Source organism: Oncorhynchus nerka, linkage group LG15 (assembly GCF_034236695.1).
Source record: "Oncorhynchus nerka isolate Pitt River linkage group LG15, Oner_Uvic_2.0, whole genome shotgun sequence".
NCBI lineage: Eukaryota > Metazoa > Chordata > Actinopteri > Salmoniformes > Salmonidae > Oncorhynchus > Oncorhynchus nerka.
The window spans coordinates 703667-719818 of record NC_088410.1 but is presented as its reverse complement, the minus strand read 5'-3'; the positions used below and the strand labels follow the sequence as shown (position 1 = coordinate 719818).

Genomic DNA, 16152 nt, shown 5'->3' with positions numbered 1-16152 from the left:
AAAAATATCGATACCGAACGTCAGATTTTTACAGTGATGTTGAAACCACCGTGCCAAAATGTATGTATGGTCTGAAATTCGACAACCCCTGAGAAAAAAGATTGATTTCATTCTAAAGTAATACATATCGATATGGACCTTACGATGTGGTATCCACCTTGACAAAAGTATGTATTGTGTGAAAGTCCAAAACGACAGTGAATTCATTTTCACTTCATCTTCAGCCAACACTGTCTTTTTAAAAGCTTTGCTGCCCCGTGTGAGGATCGAACTCACGACCTTCAGATTATGAGACTGACGCGCTACCTACTGCGCTAACGAGGCCCTTCTTGCAAAAATATCCAAAATGAAGAAAAAAAATATCGATACCGAACTTCAGATTTTTACAGTGATGTTGAAACCACCGTGCCAAAATGTATGTATGGTCTGAAATTCGACAACCCCTGAGACAAAAAGATTGATTTCATTCTAAAGTAATACATATCGATATGGACCTTACGATGTGGTATCCACCTTGACAAAAGTATGTATTGTGTGAAAGTCCAAAACGACAGTGAATTCATTTTCACTTCATCTTCAGCCAACACTGTCTTTTTAAAAGCTTTGCTGCCCCGTGTGAGGATCGAACTCACGACCTTCAGATTATGAGACTGACGCGCTACCTACTGCGCTAACGAGGCCCTTCTTGCAAAAATATCCAAAAAGAAAAAAAATATCGATACCAAACTCAGATTTTTACAGTGATGTTGAAACCACCGTGCCAAAATGTATGTATGGTCTGAAATTCGACAACCCCTGAGAAAAAAAGATTGATTTCATTCTAAAGTAATACATATCGATATGGACCTTACGATGTGGTATCCACCTTGACAAAAGTATGTATTGTGTGAAAGTCCAAAACGACAGTGAATTCATTTTCAGCTTCAGCAACACTGTCTTTTTGAAAGCTTTGCTGCCCCGTGTGAGGATCGAACTCACGACCTTCAGATTATGAGACTGACGCGCTACCTACTGCGCTAACGAGGCCCTTCTTGCAAAAATATCCAAAAAGAAGAAAAAAAAATATTGATACCGAACTTCAGATTTTTACAGTGATGTTGAAACCACCGTGCCAAAATGTATGTATGGTCTGAAATTCGACAACCCCTGAGACAAAAAGATTGATTTCATTCTAAAGTAATACATATCGATATGGACCTTACGATGTGGTATCCACCTTGACAAAAGTATGTATTGTGTGAAAGTCCAAAACGACAGTGAATTCATTTTCACTTCATCTTCAGCCAACACTGTCTTTTTAAAAGCTTTGCTGCCCCGTGTGAGGATCGAACTCACGACCTTCAGATTATGAGACTGACGCGCTACCTACTGCGCTAACGAGGCCTTCTTGCAAAAATATCCAAAAAGAAGAAAAAAAATATCGATACCAAACGTCAGATTTTTACAGTGATGTTGAAACCACCGTGCCAAAATGTATGTATGGTCTGAAATTCGACAACCCCTGAGAAAAAAGATTGATTTCATTCTAAAGTAATACATATCGATATGGACCTTACGATGTGGTATCCACCTTGACAAAAGTATGTATTGTGTGAAAGTCCAAAACGACAGTGAATTCATTTTCACTTCATCTTCAGCCAACACTGTCTTTTTAAAAGGTTTGCTGCCCCGTGTGAGGATCGAACTCACGACCTTCAGATTATGAGACTGACGCGCTACCTACTGCGCTAACGAGGCACTTCTTGCAAAAATATCCAAATTGAAGAAAAAAATATCGATACCGAACGTCAGATTTTTACAGTGATGTTGAAACCACCGTGCCAAAATGTATGTATGGTCTGAAATTCGACAACCCCTGAGACAAAAAGATTGATTTCATTCTAAAGTAATACATATCGATATGGACCTTACGATGTGGTATCCACCTTGACAAAAGTATGTATTGTGTGAAAGTCCAAAACGACAGTGAATTCATTTTCACTTCATCTTCAGCCAACACTGTCTTTTTAAAAGCTTTGCTGCCCCGTGTGAGGATCGAACTCACGACCTTCAGATTATGAGACTGACGCGCTACCTACTGCGCTAACGAGGCCCTTCTTGCAAAAATATCCAAAAAGAAGAAAAAAATATCGATACCGAACGTCAGATTTTTACAGTGATGTTGAAACCACCGTGCCAAAATGTATGTATGGTCTGAAATTCGACAACCCCTGAGAAAAAAGATTGATTTCATTCTAAAGTAATACATATCGATATGGACCTTACGATGTGGTATCCACCTTGACAAAAGTATGTATTGTGTGAAAGTCCAAAACGACAGTGAATTCATTTTCACTTCATCTTCAGCCAACACTGTCTTTTTAAAAGGTTTGCTGCCCCGTGTGAGGATCGAACTCACGACCTTCAGATTATGAGACTGACGCGCTACCTACTGCGCTAACGAGGCCCTTCTTGCAAAAATATCCAAAAAGAAGAAAAAAATATCGATACCAAACTTCAGATTTTTACAGTGATGTTGAAACCACCGTGCCAAAATGTATGTATGGTCTGAAATTCGACAACCCCTGAGAAAAAAGATTGATTTCATTCTAAAGTAATACATATCGATATGGACCTTACGATGTGGTATCCACCTTGACAAAAGTATGTATTGTGTGAAAGTCCAAAACGACAGTGAATTCATTTTCACTTCATCTTCAGCCAACACTGTCTTTTTAAAAGCTTTGCTGCCCCGTGTGAGGATCGAACTCACGACCTTCAGATTATGAGACTGACGCGCTACCTACTGCGCTAACGAGGCCCTTCTTGCAAAAATATCCAAAATGAAAGAAAAAAATATCGATACCGAACGTCAGATTTTTACAGTGATGTTGAAACCACCGTGCCAAAATGTATGTATGGTCTGAAATTCGACAACCCCTGAGACAAAAAGATTGATTTCATTCTAAAGTAATACATATCGATATGGACCTTACGATGTGGTATCCACCTTGACAAAAGTATGTATTGTGTGAAAGTCCAAAACGACAGTGAATTCATTTTCACTTCATCTTCAGCCAACACTGTCTTTTTGAAAGCTTTGCTGCCCCGTGTGAGGATCGAACTCACGACCTTCAGATTATGAGACTGACGCGCTACCTACTGCGCTAACGAGGCCCTTCTTGCAAAAATATCCAAAAAGAAATTTAAAAAATATTGATACCAAACTTCAGATATTTACAGTGATGTTGAAACCACCGTGCCAAAATGTATGTATGGTCTGAAATTCGACAACCCCTGAGACAAAAAGATTGATTTCATTCTAAAGTAATACATATCGATATGGACCTTACGATGTGGTATCCACCTTGACAAAAGTATGTATTGTGTGAAAGTCCAAAACGACAGTGAATTCATTTTCACTTCATCTTCAGCCAACACTGTCTTTTTAAAAGCTTTGCTGCCCCGTGTGAGGATCGAACTCACGACCTTCAGATTATGAGACTGACGCGCTACCTACTGCGCTAACGAGGCCCTTCTTGCAAAAATATCCAAAAAGAAATTTAAAAAATATTGATACAACTTCAGATTTTTACAGTGATGTTGAAACCACCGTGCCAAAATGTATGTATGGTCTGAAATTCGACAACCCCTGAGACAAAAAGATTGATTTCATTCTAAAGTAATACATATCGATATGGACCTTACGATGTGGTATCCACCTTGACAAAAGTATGTATTGTGTGAAAGTCCAAAACGACAGTGAATTCATTTTCACTTCATCTTCAGCCAACACTGTCTTTTTAAAAGCTTTGCTGCCCCGTGTGAGGATCGAACTCACGACCTTCAGATTATGAGACTGACGCGCTACCTACTGCGCTAACGAGGCCCTTCTTGCAAAATTATCCAAAATGAAGAAAAAAATATCGATACCAAACTTCAGATTTTTACAGTGATGTTGAAACCACCGTGCCAAAATGTATGTATGGTCTGAAATTCGACAACCCCTGAGACAAAAAGATTGATTTCATTCTAAAGTAATACATATCGATATGGACCTTACGATGTAGTATCCACCTTGACAAAAGTATGTATTGTGTGAAAGTCCAAAACGACAGTGAATTCATTTTCACTTCATCTTCAGCCAACACTGTCTTTTTAAAAGGTTTGCTGCCCCGTGTGAGGATCGAACTCACGACCTTCAGATTATGAGACTGACGCGCTACCTACTGCGCTAACGAGGCCCTTCTTGCAAAAATATCCAAAATGAAGAAAAAAAAATATCGATACCGAACGTCAGATTTTTACAGTGATGTTGAAACCACCGTGCCAAAATGTATGTATGGTCTGAAATTCGACAACCCCTGAGAAAAAAGATTGATTTCATTCTAAAGTAATACATATCGATATGGACCTTACGATGTGGTATCCACCTTGACAAAAGTATGTATTGTGTGAAAGTCCAAAACGACAGTGAATTCATTTTCACTTCATCTTCAGCCAACACTGTCTTTTTAAAAGGTTTGCTGCCCCGTGTGAGGATCGAACTCACGACCTTCAGATTATGAGACTGACGCGCTACCTACTGCGCTAACGAGGCCCTTCTTGCAAAAATATCCAAAAAGAAATTTAAAAAATATTGATACCAAACTTCAGATATTTACAGTGATGTTGAAACCACCGTGCCAAAATGTATGTATGGTCTGAAATTCGACAACCCCTGAGACAAAAAAGATTGATTTCATTCTAAAGTAATACATATCGATATGGACCTTACGATGTGGTATCCACCTTGACAAAAGTATGTATTGTGTGAAAGTCCAAAACGACAGTGAATTCATTTTCACTTCATCTTCAGCCAACACTGTCTTTTTAAAAGCTTTGCTGCCCCGTGTGAGGATCGAACTCACGACCTTCAGATTATGAGACTGACGCGCTACCTACTGCGCTAACGAGGCCCTTCTTGCAAAAATATCCAAAAAGAAGAAAAAAAATATCGATACCAAACTTCAGATTTTTACAGTGATGTTGAAACCACCGTGCCAAAATGTATGTATGGTCTGAAATTCGACAACCCCTGAGACAAAAATTTGATTTCATTCTAAAGTAATACATATCGATATGGACCTTACGATGTGGTATCCACCTTGACAAAAGTATGTATTGTGTGAAAGTCCAAAACGACAGTGAATTCATTTTCACTTCATCTTCAGCCAACACTGTCTTTTTAAAAGCTTTGCTGCCCCGTGTGAGGATCGAACTCACGACCTTCAGATTATGAGACTGACGCGCTACCTACTGCGCTAACGAGGCCCTTCTTGCAAAAATATCCAAAATGAAGAAAAAAAATATCGATACCGAACGTCAGATTTTTACAGTGATGTTGAAACCACCGTGCCAAAATGTATGTATGGTCTGAAATTCGACAACCCCTGAGACAAAAAGATTGATTTCATTCTAAAGTAATACATATCGATATGGACCTTACGATGTGGTATCCACCTTGACAAAAGTATGTATTGTGTGAAAGTCCAAAACGACAGTGAATTCATTTTCACTTCATCTTCAGCCAACACTGTCTTTTTAAAAGGTTTGCTGCCCCGTGTGAGGATCGAACTCACGACCTTCAGATTATGAGACTGACGCGCTACCTACTGCGCTAACGAGGCCCTTCTTGCAAAAATATCCAAAAAGAAAAAAAAATATTGATACCAAACTTCAGATTTTTACAGTGATGTTGAAACCACCGTGCCAAAATGTATGTATGGTCTGAAATTCGACAACCCCTGAGACAAAAAGATTGATTTCATTCTAAAGTAATACATATCGATATGGACCTTACGATGTGGTATCCACCTTGACAAAAGTATGTATTGTGTGAAAGTCCAAAACGACAGTGAATTCATTTTCACTTCATCTTCAGCCAACACTGTCTTTTTAAAAGCTTTGCTGCCCCGTGTGAGGATCGAACTCACGACCTTCAGATTATGAGACTGACGCGCTACCTACTGCGCTAACGAGGCACTTCTTGCAAAAATATCCAAAATGAAGAAAAAAAATATCGATACCGAACGTCAGATTTTTACAGTGATGTTGAAACCACCGTGCCAAAATGTATGTATGGTCTGAAATTCGACAACCCCTGAGAAAAAAAGATTGATTTCATTCTAAAGTAATACATATCGATATGGACCTTACGATGTGGTATCCACCTTGACAAAAGTATGTATTGTGTGAAAGTCCAAAACGACAGTGAATTCATTTTCACTTCATCTTCAGCCAACACTGTCTTTTTAAAAGCTTTGCTGCCCCGTGTGAGGATCGAACTCACGACCTTCAGATTATGAGACTGACGCGCTACCTACTGCGCTAACGAGGCCCTTCTTGCAAAAATATCCAAAAAGAAATTTAAAAAATATTGATACCAAACTTCAGATTTTTACAGTGATGTTGAAACCACCGTGCCAAAATGTATGTATGGTCTGAAATTCGACAACCCCTGAGACAAAAAGATTGATTTCATTCTAAAGTAATACATATCGATATGGACCTTACGATGTGGTATCCACCTTGACAAAAGTATGTATTGTGTGAAAGTCCAAAACGACAGTGAATTCATTTTCACTTCATCTTCAGCCAACACTGTCTTTTTAAAAGCTTTGCTGCCCCGTGTGAGGATCGAACTCACGACCTTCAGATTATGAGACTGACGCGCTACCTACTGCGCTAACGAGGCCCTTCTTGCAAAAATATCCAAAAAGAAATTTAAAAATATCGATACCAAACTTCAGATTTTTACAGTGATGTTGAAACCACCGTGCCAAAATGTATGTATGGTCTGAAATTCGACAACCCCTGAGACAAAAAGATTGATTTCATTCTAAAGTAATACATATCGATATGGACCTTACGATGTAGTATCCACCTTGACAAAAGTATGTATTGTGTGAAAGTCCAAAACGACAGTGAATTCATTTTCACTTCATCTTCAGCCAACACTGTCTTTTTAAAGCTTTGCTGCCCCGTGTGAGGATCGAACTCACGACCTTCAGATTATGAGACTGACGCGCTACCTACTGCGCTAACGAGGCCCTTCTTGCAAAAATATCCAAAAAGAAAAAAAAATATCGATACCAAACTTCAGATTTTTACAGTGATGTTGAAACCACCGTGCCAAAATGTATGTATGGTCTGAAATTCGACAACCCCTGAGACAAAAAAGATTGATTTCATTCTAAAGTAATACATATCGATATGGACCTTACGATGTGGTATCCACCTTGACAAAAGTATGTATTGTGTGAAAGTCCAAAACGACAGTGAATTCATTTTCACTTCATCTTCAGCCAACACTGTCTTTTTAAAGCTTTGCTGCCCCGTGTGAGGATCGAACTCACGACCTTCAGATTATGAGACTGACGCGCTACCTACTGCGCTAACGAGGCCCTTCTTGCAAAAATATCCAAAAAGAAATTTAAAAAATATCGATACCAAACTTCAGATTTTTACAGTGATGTTGAAACCACCGTGCCAAAATGTATGTATGGTCTGAAATTCGACAACCCCTGAGAAAAAAAGATTGATTTCATTCTAAAGTAATACATATCGATATGGACCTTACGATGTGGTATCCACCTTGACAAAAGTATGTATTGTGTGAAAGTCCAAAACGACAGTGAATTCATTTTCACTTCATCTTCAGCCAACACTGTCTTTTTGAAAGCTTTGCTGCCCCGTGTGAGGATCGAACTCACGACCTTCAGATTATGAGACTGACGCGCTACCTACTGCGCTAACGAGGCCCTTCTTGCAAAAATATCCAAAAAGAAATTTAAAAAATATTGATACCAAACTTCAGATATTTACAGTGATGTTGAAACCACCGTGCCAAAATGTATGTATGGTCTGAAATTCGACAACCCCTGAGACAAAAAGATTGATTTCATTCTAAAGTAATACATATCGATATGGACCTTACGATGTGGTATCCACCTTGACAAAAGTATGTATTGTGTGAAAGTCCAAAACGACAGTGAATTCATTTTCAGCCAACACTGTCTTTTTGAAAGCTTTGCTGCCCCGTGTGAGGATCGAACTCACGACCTTCAGATTATGAGACTGACGCGCTACCTACTGCGCTAACGAGGCCCTTCTTGCAAAAATATCCAAAAAGAAATTTAAAAAATATTGATACCAAACTTCAGATTTTTACAGTGATGTTGAAACCACCGTGCCAAAATGTATGTATGGTCTGAAATTCGACAACCCCTGAGAAAAAAAGATTGATTTCATTCTAAAGTAATACATATCGATATGGACCTTACGATGTGGTATCCACCTTGACAAAAGTATGTATTGTGTGAAAGTCCAAAACGACAGTGAATTCATTTTCACTTCATCTTCAGCCAACACTGTCTTTTTAAAAGCTTTGCTGCCCCGTGTGAGGATCGAACTCACGACCTTCAGATTATGAGACTGACGCGCTACCTACTGCGCTAACGAGGCCCTTCTTGCGAAAATATCCAAAAAGGAAAAAAAAATATTGATACCGAACTTCAGATTTTTACAGTGATGTTGAAACCACCGTGCCAAAATGTATGTATGGTCTGAAATTCGACAACCCCTGAGAAAAAAAGATTGATTTCATTCTAAAGTAATACATATCGATATGGACCTTACGATGTAGTATCCACCTTGACAAAAGTATGTATTGTGTGAAAGTCCAAAACGACAGTGAATTCATTTTCACTTCATCTTCAGCCAACACTGTCTTTTTAAAGCTTTGCTGCCCCGTGTGAGGATCGAACTCACGACCTTCAGATTATGAGACTGACGCGCTACCTACTGCGCTAACGAGGCCCTTCTTGCAAAAATATCCAAAAAGAAATTTAAAAAATATCGATACCAAACTTCAGATTTTTACAGTGATGTTGAAACCACCGTGCCAAAATGTATGTATGGTCTGAAATTCGACAACCCCTGAGACAAAAAGATTGATTTCATTCTAAAGTAATACATATCGATATGGACCTTACGATGTGGTATCCACCTTGACAAAAGTATGTATTGTGTGAAAGTCCAAAACGACAGTGAATTCATTTTCACTTCATCTTCAGCCAACACTGTCTTTTTAAAAGGTTTGCTGCCCCGTGTGAGGATCGAACTCACGACCTTCAGATTATGAGACTGACGCGCTACCTACTGCGCTAACGAGGCCCTTCTTGCAAAAATATCCAAAATGAAGAAAAAAATATCGATACCGAACGTCAGATTTTTACAGTGATGTTGAAACCACCGTGCCAAAATGTATGTATGGTCTGAAATTCGACAACCCCTGAGACAAAAAGATTGATTTCATTCTAAAGTAATACATATCGATATGGACCTTACGATGTGGTATCCACCTTGACAAAAGTATGTATTGTGTGAAAGTCCAAAACGACAGTGAATTCATTTTCACTTCATCTTCAGCCAACACTGTCTTTTTAAAAAGCTTTGCTGCCCCGTGTGAGGATCGAACTCACGACCTTCAGATTATGAGACTGACGCGCTACCTACTGCGCTAACGAGGCCCTTCTTGCAAAAATATCCAAAAGAAATTTAAAAATATTGATACCAACGTCAGATTTTTACAGTGATGTTGAAACCACTGTGCCAAAATGTATGTATGGTCTGAAATTCGACAACCCCTGAGACAAAAAGATTGATTTCATTCTAAAGTAATACATATCGATATGGACCTTACGATGTAGTATCCACCTTGACAAAAGTATGTATTGTGTGAAAGTCCAAAACGACAGTGAATTCATTTTCACTTCATCTTCAGCCAACACTGTCTTTTTAAAGCTTTGCTGCCCCGTGTGAGGATCGAACTCACGACCTTCAGATTATGAGACTGACGCGCTACCTACTGCGCTAACGAGGCCCTTCTTGCAAAAATATCCAAAAAGAAAAAAAAATATTGATACCAAACTTCAGATTTTACAGTGATGTTGAAACCACCGTGCCAAAATGTATGTATGGTCTGAAATTCGACAACCCCTGAGAAAAAAGATTGATTTCATTCTAAAGTAATACATATCGATATGGACCTTACGATGTGGTATCCACCTTGACAAAAGTATGTATTGTGTGAAAGTCCAAAACGACAGTGAATTCATTTTCACTTCATCTTCAGCCAACACTGTCTTTTTAAAGCTTTGCTGCCCCGTGTGAGGATCGAACTCACGACCTTCAGATTATGAGACTGATTATGAGACTGAAAAATATCGCTATACCTACTGCGCTAACTGAGGCCCTTCTTGCAAAAATATCCAAAAAAAAAAAAATATCGATACCAATACCGAACTTCAGATTTTTACAGTGATGTTGAAACCACCGTGCCAAAATGTATGTATGGTCTGAAATTCGACAACCCCTGAGAAAAAAAGATTGATTTCATTCTAAAGTAATACATATCGATATGGACCTTACGATGTGGTATCCACCTTGACAAAAGTATGTATTGTGTGAAAGTCCAAAACAACAGTGAATTCATTTTCACTTCATCTTCAGCTAACACTGTGTTTTTAACAGCTTTGCTGCACCCGTGTGAGGATCGAACTCACGACCTTCAGATTATGAGACTGACGCACTACCTACTGCGCTAACGAGGCCCTTCTTGCAAAAATATCCAAAAAAGAAAAAAAAAATATTGATACCAACTTCAGATTTTTACAGTGATGTTGAAACCACCGTGCCAAAATGTATGTATGGTCTGAAATTCGACAACCCCTGAGAAAAAAATTGATTTCATTCTAAAGTAATACATATCGATATGGACCTTACGATGTGTATCCACCTTGACAAAAGTATGTATTGTGTGAAAGTCCAAAACGACAGTGAATTCATTTTCACTTCATCTTCAGCCAACACTGTCTTTTTAAAAGCTTTGCTGCCCCGTGCCCAGATTATGAGACTGACGGATACCTACTGCGCTAACTTCTTGCAAAAATATCCAAAATGAAGGCCTTCAGATTTTTACAGTGATGTTGAAACCAAATGTATGTGCCAAAATGTATGTATGGTCTGAAATTCGACAACCCTACTGCCAAAAAGCTTTGAGGCCCTTCATTCTAAAGTAATAAAAATATCGAAAAAAAATATGATACCAACGTCAGATTTTTACAGTGATGTTGAAACCACCGTGCAAAATGTATGTATGGTCTGAAATGTGAGAAAAAAGATTGATTTCATTCTAAAAGTAATACATATCGATATGGACCTTACGATGTGGTATCCACCTTGACAAAAGTATGTATTGTGTGAAAGTCCAAAACAACAGTGAATCATTTCTTCAGCCAACACTGTCTTTTTAAAGCTTTGCTGCCCCGTGTGAGGATCGAACTCACGACCTTCAGATTATGAGACTGACGCGCTACCTACTGCGCTAACGAGGCCCTTCTTGCAAAAATATCCAAAAAAGAAAAAAATATCGATACCAAACTCAGATTTTTACAGTGATGTTGAAACCACCGTGCCAAAATGTATGTATGGTCTGAAATTCGACAACCCCTGAGAAAAAAGATTGATTTCATTCTAAAGTAATACATATCGATATGGACCTTACGATGTGGTATCCACCTTGACAAAAGTATGTATTGTGTGAAAGTCCAAAACGACAGTGAATTCATTTTCACTTCATCTTCAGCCAACACTGTCTTTTTAAAAGGTTTGCTGCCCCGTGTGAGGATCGAACTCACGACCTTCAGATTATGAGACTGACGCGCTACCTACTGCGCTAACGAGGCCCTTCTTGCAAAAATATAAAAAAATATATATATAAATATCGATACCGAACTTCAGATTTTTACAGTGATGTTGAAACCACCGTGCCAAAATGTATGTATGGTCTGAAATTCGACAACCCCTGAGAAAAAAAGATTGATTTCATTCTAAAGTAATACATATCGATATGGACCTTACGATGTGGTATCCACCTTGACAAAAGTATGTATTGTGTGAAAGTCCAAAACGACAGTGAATTCATTTTCACTTCATCTTCAGCCAACACTGTCTTTTTAAAAGCTTTGCTGCCCCGTGTGAGGATCGAACTCACGACCTTCAGATTATGAGACTGACGCGCTACCTACTGCGCTAACGAGGCCCTTCTTGCAAAAATATCCAAAATGAAGAAAAAAAATATCGATACCGAACGTCAGATTTTTACAGTGATGTTGAAACCACCGTGCCAAAATGTATGTATGGTCTGAAATTCGACAACCCCTGAGACAAAAAGATTGATTTCATTCTAAAGTAATACATATCGATATGGACCTTACGATGTGGTATCCACCTTGACAAAAGTATGTATTGTGTGAAAGTCCAAAACGACAGTGAATTCATTTTCACTTCATCTTCAGCCAACACTGTCTTTTTGAAAGCTTTGCTGCCCCGTGTGAGGATCGAACTCACGACCTTCAGATTATGAGACTGACGCGCTACCTACTGCGCTAACGAGGCCCTTCTTGCAAAAATATCCAAAATGAAGAAAAAAATATCGATACCAACTTCAGATTTTTACAGTGATGTTGAAACCACCGTGCCAAAATGTATGTATGGTCTGAAATTCGACAACCCCTGAGACAAAAAGATTGATTTCATTCTAAAGTAATACATATCGATATGGACCTTACGATGTGGTATCCACCTTGACAAAAGTATGTATTGTGTGAAAGTCCAAAACGACAGTGAATTCATTTTCACTTCATCTTCAGCCAACACTGTCTTTTTAAAGGTTTGCTGCCCCGTGTGAGGATCGAACTCACGACCTTCAGATTATGAGACTGACGCGCTACCTACTGCGCTAACGAGGCCCTTCTTGCAAAAATATCCAAAATGAAGAAAAAAAAATATCGATACCAAACGTCAGATTTTTACAGTGATGTTGAAACCACCGTGCCAAAATGTATGTATGGTCTGAAATTCGACAACCCCTGAGACAAAAAGATTGATTTCATTCTAAAGTAATACATATCGATATGGACCTTACGATGTGGTATCCACCTTGACAAAAGTATGTATTGTGTGAAAGTCCAAAACGACAGTGAATTCATTTTCACTTCATCTTCAGCCAACACTGTCTTTTTGAAAGCTTTGCTGCCCCGTGTGAGGATCGAACTCACGACCTTCAGATTATGAGACTGACGCGCTACCTACTGCGCTAACGAGGCCCTTCTTGCAAAAATATCCAAAATGAAGGAAAAAAATATCGATACCGAACGTCAGATTTTTACAGTGATGTTGAAACCACCGTGCCAAAATGTATGTATGGTCTGAAATTCGACAACCCCTGAGACAAAAAGATTGATTTCATTCTAAAGTAATACATATCGATATGGACCTTACGATGTGGTATCCACCTTGACAAAAGTATGTATTGTGTGAAAGTCCAAAACGACAGTGAATTCATTTTCACTTCATCTTCAGCCAACACTGTCTTTTTAAAGCTTTGCTGCCCCGTGTGAGGATCGAACTCACGACCTTCAGATTATGAGACTGACGCGCTACCTACTGCGCTAACGAGGCCCTTCTTGCAAAAATATCCAAAAAGAAATTTAAAAAATATCGATACCAAACTTCAGATTTTTACAGTGATGTTGAAACCACCGTGCCAAAATGTATGTATGGTCTGAAATTCGACAACCCCTGAGACAAAAAGATTGATTTCATTCTAAAGTAATACATATCGATATGGACCTTACGATGTGGTATCCACCTTGACAAAAGTATGTATTGTGTGAAAGTCCAAAACGACAGTGAATTCATTTTCACTTCATCTTCAGCCAACACTGTCTTTTTAAAAGCTTTGCTGCCCCGTGTGAGGATCGAACTCACGACCTTCAGATTATGAGACTGACGCGCTACCTACTGCGCTAACGAGGCCCTTCTTGCAAAAATATCCAAAAAGAAATTTAAAAAATATTGATACCAAACTTCAGATTTTTACAGTGATGTTGAAACCACCGTGCCAAAATGTATGTATGGTCTGAAATTCGACAACCCCTGAGACAAAAAGATTGATTTCATTCTAAAGTAATACATATCGATATGGACCTTACGATGTAGTATCCACCTTGACAAAAGTATGTATTGTGTGAAAGTCCAAAACGACAGTGAATTCATTTTCACTTCATCTTCAGCCAACACTGTCTTTTTAAAGGTTTGCTGCCCCGTGTGAGGATCGAACTCACGACCTTCAGATTATGAGACTGACGCGCTACCTACTGCGCTAACGAGGCCCTTCTTGCAAAAATACCCAAAAAGGAAAAAAAAAATATCGATACCGAACTTCAGATTTTTACAGTGATGTTGAAACCACCGTGCCAAAATGTATGTATGGTCTGAAATTCGACAACCCCTGAGAAAAAAGATTGATTTCATTCTAAAGTAATACATATCGATATGGACCTTACGATGTGGTATCCACCTTGACAAAAGTATGTATTGTGTGAAAGTCCAAAACGACAGTGAATTCATTTTCACTTCATCTTCAGCCAACACTGTCTTTTTAAAAGGTTTGCTGCCCCGTGTGAGGATCGAACTCACGACCTTCAGATTATGAGACTGATGCGCTGCCTACTGCGCTAACGAGGCCATTTTTGCAAAAATATCCAAAAAGAACTTCAGATTTTTACAGTGACGTTGAAACCACCGTGCCAAAATGTATGTATGGTCTGAAATTCGACAACCCCTGAGAAAAAAAGATTGATTTCATTCTAAAGTAATACATATCGATATGGACCTTACGATGTAGTATCCACCTTGACAAAAGTATGTATTGTGTGAAAGTCCAAAACGACAGTGAATTCATTTTCAACCAACACTGTTTTTTTTAAAGCTTTGCTGCCCCGTGTGAGGATCGAACTCACGACCTTTAGATTATGAGACTGACGGGGTACCTACTGCGCTAACAAGGCCCTTCCTGCAAAAATATCCAAAATGAAGAAAAAAATATCGATACCGAACGTCAGATTTTTACAGTGATGTTGAAACCACCGTGCCAAAATGTATGTATGGTCTGAAATTCGACAACCCCTGAGACAAAAAGATTGATTTCATTCTAAAGTAATACATATCGATATGGACCTTACGATGTGGTATCCACCTTGACAAAAGTATGTATTGTGTGAAAGTCCAAAACGACAGTGAATTCATTTTCACTTCATCTTCAGCCAACACTGTCTTTTTAAAAGGTTTGCTGCCCCGTGTGAGGATCGAACTCACGACCTTCAGATTATGAGACTGACGCGCTACCTACTGCGCTAACGAGGCCCTTCTTGCAAAAATATCCAAAAAGAAATTTAAAAATATTGATACCAAACTTCAGATATTTACAGTGATGTTGAAACCACCGTGCCAAAATGTATGTATGGTCTGAAATTCGACAACCCCTGAGACAAAAAGATTGATTTCATTCTAAAGTAATACATATCGATATGGACCTTACGATGTGGTATCCACCTTGACAAAAGTATGTATTGTGTGAAAGTCCAAAACGACAGTGAATTCATTTTCACTTCATCTTCAGCCAACACTGTCTTTTTAAAGCTTTGCTGCCCCGTGTGAGGATCGAACTCACGACCTTCAGATTATGAGACTGACGCGCTACCTACTGCGCTAACGAGGCCCTTCTTGCAAAATATCCAAAAAGAAATTTAAAAATATTGATACCAAACTTCAGATTTTTACAGTGATGTTGAAACCACCGTGCCAAAATGTATGTATGGTCTGAAATTCGACAACCCCTGAGACAAAAAGATTGATTTCATTCTAAAGTAATACATATCGATATGGACCTTACGATGTGGTATCCACCTTGACAAAAGTATGTATTGTGTGAAAGTCCAAAACGACAGTGAATTCATTTTCACTTCATCTTCAGCCAACACTGTCTTTTTAAAAGGTTTGCTGCCCCGTGTGAGGATCGAACTCACGACCTTCAGATTATGAGACTGACGCGCTACCTACTGCGCTAACGAGGCCCTTCTTGCAAAAATATCCAAAAAGAAGAAAAAAATATCGATACCAAACTTCAGATTTTACAGTGATGTTGAAACCACCGTGCCAAAATGTATGTATGGTCTGAAATTCGACAACCCCTGAGACAAAAAGATTGATTTCATTCTAAAGTAA

General features: G+C 38.8%; 40 non-coding genes across 40 annotated transcripts; all 40 read right to left on the bottom strand.

The window, feature by feature from the left end:
• Positions 1–251: 251 nt before the first annotated feature.
• trnam-cau (transfer RNA methionine (anticodon CAU)) lies at positions 252–324 on the bottom strand. Its single transcript has one exon. It is a non-coding gene; the product is annotated as a tRNA-Met (tRNA).
• Positions 325–607: 283 nt separating this feature from the next.
• On the bottom strand, positions 608–680 carry trnam-cau (transfer RNA methionine (anticodon CAU)). Its single transcript has one exon. It is a non-coding gene; the product is annotated as a tRNA-Met (tRNA).
• A 273-nt stretch (positions 681–953) lies between these two features.
• On the bottom strand, positions 954–1026 carry trnam-cau (transfer RNA methionine (anticodon CAU)). Its single transcript has one exon. It is a non-coding gene; the product is annotated as a tRNA-Met (tRNA).
• Positions 1027–1310: 284 nt separating this feature from the next.
• On the bottom strand, positions 1311–1383 carry trnam-cau (transfer RNA methionine (anticodon CAU)). Its single transcript has one exon. It is a non-coding gene; the product is annotated as a tRNA-Met (tRNA).
• Positions 1384–1664: 281 nt separating this feature from the next.
• On the bottom strand, positions 1665–1737 carry trnam-cau (transfer RNA methionine (anticodon CAU)). Its single transcript has one exon. It is a non-coding gene; the product is annotated as a tRNA-Met (tRNA).
• Positions 1738–2019: 282 nt separating this feature from the next.
• Positions 2020–2092, bottom strand: trnam-cau (transfer RNA methionine (anticodon CAU)). Its single transcript has one exon. It is a non-coding gene; the product is annotated as a tRNA-Met (tRNA).
• A 281-nt stretch (positions 2093–2373) lies between these two features.
• On the bottom strand, positions 2374–2446 carry trnam-cau (transfer RNA methionine (anticodon CAU)). The gene has a single exon. It is a non-coding gene; the product is annotated as a tRNA-Met (tRNA).
• A 281-nt stretch (positions 2447–2727) lies between these two features.
• Positions 2728–2800, bottom strand: trnam-cau (transfer RNA methionine (anticodon CAU)). The gene has a single exon. It is a non-coding gene; the product is annotated as a tRNA-Met (tRNA).
• A 283-nt stretch (positions 2801–3083) lies between these two features.
• Positions 3084–3156, bottom strand: trnam-cau (transfer RNA methionine (anticodon CAU)). Its single transcript has one exon. It is a non-coding gene; the product is annotated as a tRNA-Met (tRNA).
• A 284-nt stretch (positions 3157–3440) lies between these two features.
• trnam-cau (transfer RNA methionine (anticodon CAU)) lies at positions 3441–3513 on the bottom strand. Its single transcript has one exon. It is a non-coding gene; the product is annotated as a tRNA-Met (tRNA).
• A 282-nt stretch (positions 3514–3795) lies between these two features.
• On the bottom strand, positions 3796–3868 carry trnam-cau (transfer RNA methionine (anticodon CAU)). Its single transcript has one exon. It is a non-coding gene; the product is annotated as a tRNA-Met (tRNA).
• Positions 3869–4150: 282 nt separating this feature from the next.
• Positions 4151–4223, bottom strand: trnam-cau (transfer RNA methionine (anticodon CAU)). Its single transcript has one exon. It is a non-coding gene; the product is annotated as a tRNA-Met (tRNA).
• A 283-nt stretch (positions 4224–4506) lies between these two features.
• On the bottom strand, positions 4507–4579 carry trnam-cau (transfer RNA methionine (anticodon CAU)). The gene has a single exon. It is a non-coding gene; the product is annotated as a tRNA-Met (tRNA).
• Positions 4580–4864: 285 nt separating this feature from the next.
• Positions 4865–4937, bottom strand: trnam-cau (transfer RNA methionine (anticodon CAU)). Its single transcript has one exon. It is a non-coding gene; the product is annotated as a tRNA-Met (tRNA).
• Positions 4938–5219: 282 nt separating this feature from the next.
• On the bottom strand, positions 5220–5292 carry trnam-cau (transfer RNA methionine (anticodon CAU)). The gene has a single exon. It is a non-coding gene; the product is annotated as a tRNA-Met (tRNA).
• Positions 5293–5575: 283 nt separating this feature from the next.
• Positions 5576–5648, bottom strand: trnam-cau (transfer RNA methionine (anticodon CAU)). Its single transcript has one exon. It is a non-coding gene; the product is annotated as a tRNA-Met (tRNA).
• A 281-nt stretch (positions 5649–5929) lies between these two features.
• On the bottom strand, positions 5930–6002 carry trnam-cau (transfer RNA methionine (anticodon CAU)). The gene has a single exon. It is a non-coding gene; the product is annotated as a tRNA-Met (tRNA).
• A 283-nt stretch (positions 6003–6285) lies between these two features.
• On the bottom strand, positions 6286–6358 carry trnam-cau (transfer RNA methionine (anticodon CAU)). The gene has a single exon. It is a non-coding gene; the product is annotated as a tRNA-Met (tRNA).
• Positions 6359–6642: 284 nt separating this feature from the next.
• Positions 6643–6715, bottom strand: trnam-cau (transfer RNA methionine (anticodon CAU)). Its single transcript has one exon. It is a non-coding gene; the product is annotated as a tRNA-Met (tRNA).
• A 282-nt stretch (positions 6716–6997) lies between these two features.
• trnam-cau (transfer RNA methionine (anticodon CAU)) lies at positions 6998–7070 on the bottom strand. The gene has a single exon. It is a non-coding gene; the product is annotated as a tRNA-Met (tRNA).
• A 281-nt stretch (positions 7071–7351) lies between these two features.
• On the bottom strand, positions 7352–7424 carry trnam-cau (transfer RNA methionine (anticodon CAU)). Its single transcript has one exon. It is a non-coding gene; the product is annotated as a tRNA-Met (tRNA).
• Positions 7425–7708: 284 nt separating this feature from the next.
• Positions 7709–7781, bottom strand: trnam-cau (transfer RNA methionine (anticodon CAU)). The gene has a single exon. It is a non-coding gene; the product is annotated as a tRNA-Met (tRNA).
• A 273-nt stretch (positions 7782–8054) lies between these two features.
• trnam-cau (transfer RNA methionine (anticodon CAU)) lies at positions 8055–8127 on the bottom strand. The gene has a single exon. It is a non-coding gene; the product is annotated as a tRNA-Met (tRNA).
• Positions 8128–8411: 284 nt separating this feature from the next.
• Positions 8412–8484, bottom strand: trnam-cau (transfer RNA methionine (anticodon CAU)). Its single transcript has one exon. It is a non-coding gene; the product is annotated as a tRNA-Met (tRNA).
• A 281-nt stretch (positions 8485–8765) lies between these two features.
• On the bottom strand, positions 8766–8838 carry trnam-cau (transfer RNA methionine (anticodon CAU)). Its single transcript has one exon. It is a non-coding gene; the product is annotated as a tRNA-Met (tRNA).
• Positions 8839–9122: 284 nt separating this feature from the next.
• On the bottom strand, positions 9123–9195 carry trnam-cau (transfer RNA methionine (anticodon CAU)). The gene has a single exon. It is a non-coding gene; the product is annotated as a tRNA-Met (tRNA).
• Positions 9196–9478: 283 nt separating this feature from the next.
• Positions 9479–9551, bottom strand: trnam-cau (transfer RNA methionine (anticodon CAU)). The gene has a single exon. It is a non-coding gene; the product is annotated as a tRNA-Met (tRNA).
• A 280-nt stretch (positions 9552–9831) lies between these two features.
• On the bottom strand, positions 9832–9904 carry trnam-cau (transfer RNA methionine (anticodon CAU)). Its single transcript has one exon. It is a non-coding gene; the product is annotated as a tRNA-Met (tRNA).
• A 1440-nt stretch (positions 9905–11344) lies between these two features.
• trnam-cau (transfer RNA methionine (anticodon CAU)) lies at positions 11345–11417 on the bottom strand. The gene has a single exon. It is a non-coding gene; the product is annotated as a tRNA-Met (tRNA).
• A 278-nt stretch (positions 11418–11695) lies between these two features.
• Positions 11696–11768, bottom strand: trnam-cau (transfer RNA methionine (anticodon CAU)). The gene has a single exon. It is a non-coding gene; the product is annotated as a tRNA-Met (tRNA).
• A 283-nt stretch (positions 11769–12051) lies between these two features.
• trnam-cau (transfer RNA methionine (anticodon CAU)) lies at positions 12052–12124 on the bottom strand. Its single transcript has one exon. It is a non-coding gene; the product is annotated as a tRNA-Met (tRNA).
• A 283-nt stretch (positions 12125–12407) lies between these two features.
• Positions 12408–12480, bottom strand: trnam-cau (transfer RNA methionine (anticodon CAU)). Its single transcript has one exon. It is a non-coding gene; the product is annotated as a tRNA-Met (tRNA).
• A 280-nt stretch (positions 12481–12760) lies between these two features.
• On the bottom strand, positions 12761–12833 carry trnam-cau (transfer RNA methionine (anticodon CAU)). The gene has a single exon. It is a non-coding gene; the product is annotated as a tRNA-Met (tRNA).
• A 284-nt stretch (positions 12834–13117) lies between these two features.
• Positions 13118–13190, bottom strand: trnam-cau (transfer RNA methionine (anticodon CAU)). The gene has a single exon. It is a non-coding gene; the product is annotated as a tRNA-Met (tRNA).
• Positions 13191–13472: 282 nt separating this feature from the next.
• trnam-cau (transfer RNA methionine (anticodon CAU)) lies at positions 13473–13545 on the bottom strand. Its single transcript has one exon. It is a non-coding gene; the product is annotated as a tRNA-Met (tRNA).
• A 284-nt stretch (positions 13546–13829) lies between these two features.
• Positions 13830–13902, bottom strand: trnam-cau (transfer RNA methionine (anticodon CAU)). The gene has a single exon. It is a non-coding gene; the product is annotated as a tRNA-Met (tRNA).
• A 283-nt stretch (positions 13903–14185) lies between these two features.
• Positions 14186–14258, bottom strand: trnam-cau (transfer RNA methionine (anticodon CAU)). Its single transcript has one exon. It is a non-coding gene; the product is annotated as a tRNA-Met (tRNA).
• Positions 14259–15218: 960 nt separating this feature from the next.
• trnam-cau (transfer RNA methionine (anticodon CAU)) lies at positions 15219–15291 on the bottom strand. The gene has a single exon. It is a non-coding gene; the product is annotated as a tRNA-Met (tRNA).
• A 282-nt stretch (positions 15292–15573) lies between these two features.
• Positions 15574–15646, bottom strand: trnam-cau (transfer RNA methionine (anticodon CAU)). Its single transcript has one exon. It is a non-coding gene; the product is annotated as a tRNA-Met (tRNA).
• A 282-nt stretch (positions 15647–15928) lies between these two features.
• On the bottom strand, positions 15929–16001 carry trnam-cau (transfer RNA methionine (anticodon CAU)). Its single transcript has one exon. It is a non-coding gene; the product is annotated as a tRNA-Met (tRNA).
• Between the last annotated feature and the right edge of the window lie 151 nt (positions 16002–16152).